This window comes from Erpetoichthys calabaricus, chromosome 4 (genome assembly GCF_900747795.2).
Source record: "Erpetoichthys calabaricus chromosome 4, fErpCal1.3, whole genome shotgun sequence".
Classification (NCBI taxonomy): domain Eukaryota; kingdom Metazoa; phylum Chordata; class Cladistia; order Polypteriformes; family Polypteridae; genus Erpetoichthys; species Erpetoichthys calabaricus.
Window position 1 is genome coordinate 272,818,850 of NC_041397.2, and position 3,463 is coordinate 272,822,312.

Sequence of the window (3,463 nt, forward strand, 5' to 3'; positions counted from 1 at the left end):
TGGAGATAAACACTTTCAAAACTGTGGAAATGACAGTGGATGTTAGGAGAGGTCCCAGAATATTATCCCTTCTCTCCATACTTAATACTGCCATGATAGTTGTGGAAACCTATGTTTCTGGGATGTATAATCTCCGGGACTTGAAATGGGATCCATCAAATGTAAGATCCATAATAAAAAAGGCACAACAATGAATGTACTTCCAGCGACAGCTGAGGAAGTTGAACCTTCCACAGGAGCTGCTGATTCAGCTTTACACAGCAGTCATTGAGTCTGTTCTCAGCTCATCCATAGCACTGTGGTTCAGATCAGTGACTAAACATGATAAAAACAGGCTACTTCAAATAATCAGGTCTGCCGAAAATATCATTGGTGCCTGTCTGCCCACCTTACAGGACCTGTATTATTCCAGAGTTATGAAACGGGTCACGAAAATCATTACTGACCCCTCACACCCAGGCCACAATCTTTTTGAACTTCTTCTATCCTACAGGCGTTATAAGTTAATATGCGCCAGATTTATATGAAGGATTTTATTTACACAAATAGCTCACCAAAAAACAAGTAAACAAGTAAACACAATTAAAAATGGAGTGAATCTTCATTCTCTCCTTCCACTCCTCCTGTTCAGTGTTCCCCGCTGCCTCTCAATTCTGACTATTCCAGGTGAGATGGCGGGCCCCTTTTAAGATGGACCCAGGAATTCCTCCGCTATCATAGTGTGGCCTATTGGAAGCATTTCCGGGTTACATAAAAACCATAGAGGTCCTCACCCGACAGTGACACCTAGGGAGCATGACAGGGCTGTACTTCTGGACTCCAACTCCCATGTATCCCTGCGGGTGTCCAAACTGGGACGCCTTGACAGGACCACTGCCACCTGTCGTATGGGGGATGGAACTGTTCCTGGCCTTCAGCTTCTGCTGATATATCCTTTATATTCCTCCAGCTGAGCAGTAAGTTATTTTGTCATCCAGCCAAAATGCTCGTCTGTCCTCCATGGTACTTACAATGCATGCATACTGTAATGGTGCTGACTCTTGCATCAGTGGCGGTTAACATCAGCGTTGATTAAATAACAGTACCCAACAGAGTGCAGTGAAAGTCATACTTGCATTTCAGATAAAACACCTCACCACTCTCTGGCGCCATGAAAAACAATAATACATTAAAATATAAAACATAATTTTATACAAAATTCAGATTACCTGATATCTTTCTCACTCCTATCTTTATGCTCTGATAACCTAAGTATGTTCCTTTAGCAATAGTATTTTTCTTTTCTATTTTATTTTTTTTTTTGGAATACTTCATTAATGAAAATGAATAAATACAAGAATTAATGACTATCTGATAATGAATTATGTGTTAGCGTTATGTCTATGCTGTTCCTGGCCATGTAAAGTAGGTTACATGACAAATGATATGTGCAGTATGTCTATGTACATTACTTCATAGAGTTCCTAAGAAAAATAGACAGTAATTGTCTTTGTGATGACAGAAAATCTGTAATATTTCATGTTCTATCAAGGGTATATAACAATGACTTCACTTACAGTGCACTTAAATTATAATATTAACTTTGATTTTCTGCAATTTTCAGAGTCTGGAAAATAATGAAATACTCAAGTGATGTTATTCTTGTTGGTTGACAGGAAGCAATATGTTTGTGTCACATGTAATGCTCGATTAACTAATAAATAAAAATGATGCACACATCTAAGCTGAAAGAATATATATACAAAATACATTCATCCACCCAGACTTGTCAGACTTTCTTATTCCAATTACAAGACATATTTTGAGTAGTTTCTGCAAAGATTTTTTCCTGTTCCTTCTTATACACACCTCAAAATAGGCAGAAACAAAACATCTGGAGAGAAAGTAACCAAATGTTTATTTGCTCTTTTATTTACATATACAAGTAGCTGCTTGGAGAAGTTGCATATCATTAGCAGCAGCAAGAAATCAAGAATCTGGTGAAACATGAGGCTTATTTGTAGTCTATTGCTGAGTTGTTAGGTCTTAAGTTGTGTTCAGGTGACCTAAGACTAATTCTAAATAGCAGTCAGATGTTAAAACACAGTGACAGGGTGAGGGAGCTACTCTTTTTTATTCTAATCGAAAGTGATCTAATAAATGATGAACGAAATGTACAAAATTTACCCTTAACAAGTTTGCAACTGTGTCCCCATGTTCTCGATGAACTCATTTTAAAGTAACAGACTTGATCCACTGTACTAATTCCCTTCATAATTTTAAACATTTCATTCATATCTCCTCTTTATCTTCTTTTGCTTAAAATGAAAAGGCTCAAATTTTTAAATGTTTCCTCATAATTCATCCCCTGTAGCCCTTGAGTCAGACAAGTCACTCTTTCCTCTTGCAGCCTGGAGACCAAAACTGTACACAGTACTTACTCCAGATGAGGCTTCACCAGTGTGTTATAAATCTTGAGCATAACCTCCTTGGACTTGTACTCCACACATCAGGGCGCTATATGACCTAACATTTTGTTAACCTTCTTTAATTGCTTATGAATACTATCTGGCAGTTTATAGTGTCGAGTGCACTATGATTCCTAAATCTTTCTCGTAAGGTATACTTTAGATTTTCAGACTTTCCATTAGGTATATTCAAACCTATCATTTTTATTTCCTACATGTAATACTTTACATTTATTTACATTAAATTTTATCTGCCACAAATCTGCCCAAGCTTGTTTGCTGTCCAAGTCCCTCTGTAATGATTCAACAGACTCCAGATTATCTACCAATCCACCTGTCTTGGCTTGTTACTTATATTACAGCATTTACCTGTATATATATTAAAAAAAGCAGCTGCCCTAGTACTGACCCCTGAGGGACACCTCTCCAATTCTGATAAGGTTCCTCACACCATCACCATCTGCTTCCTGTGTCTGAGCCAATTCTGCACCAATCTACAAAAAACACCCTGAACTCCCACTTCTTTCAGTTTGGTGCCAACCTGTCATGTGGCACCTTATCAAATGCTTTTCTAAATGTCAAGATAATTAATATGCTTTACTTTGATTATATCCTTTTTGCTTCCTCATAGAATTCTAGCATGTTGGTAAAACATTATGACAATAAAACTCCTGTAGTTGCCATTTGTTCCTCAATCTTACCCTTAAACATTTCTTCCATTAATTTACCTGTGATGCACATTAAGCTTACTAGGCTATAGTTGCTTGGATCTGCCTGGTCACCCTTTTTATATAGCGGGATAATATATGCCATTTTCCAGGCCTTTGGAATTTCCCCAGTGCACAGTGTCTTCCTAAATAATATGTGTTAAGGGTTTATTTATGTGCTCAGTAACCTCCTTAAGAACTCATGAGTAAATATTGTCTGGTCCCGGGGCCTCATGTATAAACGGTGCATATGCACAAAAATATTGTGTACGCCTGTTTCCACGCTCACATCACGATGTATATGTTACC